This window comes from Protomyctophum parallelum (assembly GCF_964188405.1).
Source record: "Protomyctophum parallelum genome assembly, chromosome: 20".
Classification (NCBI taxonomy): Eukaryota; Metazoa; Chordata; class Actinopteri; order Myctophiformes; family Myctophidae; genus Protomyctophum; species Protomyctophum parallelum.
The window spans coordinates 4,394,387-4,395,276 of NC_139718.1; positions in this window are offsets into that span (position 1 = coordinate 4,394,387).

Sequence of the window (890 nt, forward strand, 5' to 3'; positions counted from 1 at the left end):
TCACATAATAATAATCGTAACACTGCACTATTTGCAAACGGTTCAATCAATAATAAAAACGAAATGTGTTCATGATGTTCCTTGGAATAACCGGACAAATTTTAGATTCCAATGCAATCCAATAGTTTCCAACAAAAACAGAAAAACAAGTATTTGCCCGTTAAACAACCAACCAAATCAATATTAAATCAATGCTCCAAAATAGAATAACAATGCATACAAAGACTACATTGATTGATTGAAATATGTATTAACGGTTTGCAGAATTACAGTACACTTCAAGCACAAACTCAATACAAAGACTGTTGACTGTGAGTGGACGACCCAATTAAGCATTGCACTTGTTTACAAGAGGGTCCACCTTGTTCAATTCATCGAAACATTTAGAGACGTACAAATAGACACTACTATATAGACAAAGAACAGAACAGGAATTAATCTCTATGCGGAGAGGTCCCAGCAGTTTGAAGTACATGTTTCAGGTAAACGAGGTACACAACCATTTCACCAGAGCCAGTATTGCAGATGTGTAGCCCCTCTCGGAACCCTCCATAAAGCTTTTCTGAAATTTGGATGAGTTTTATGTAGGGTCCCTGTTCATAACTATATTTTCGTATGGGAATTTTGGAACGCAGACATAAATATGCTCCGTAACATCGTATCTGCGGTGTTTGACGGCCTGTTTTCCTTTGAGGGCTTCTGAATTCGTGAACTATAAGTACCTATACATTCCGCTGCGAATATCTCCTGTGGCGCGGAAGCCGTTAAGTATTTTAATCTTTGTTTGACCGATTTGGTCGCTTTATTTCTTCTGTTTGTTTACCGTTTATTGTACCGCCTCCCGGTGTGCGGTTGGCTTGTGCCGGCTACGTCCCTGCCTCTGATCTGCT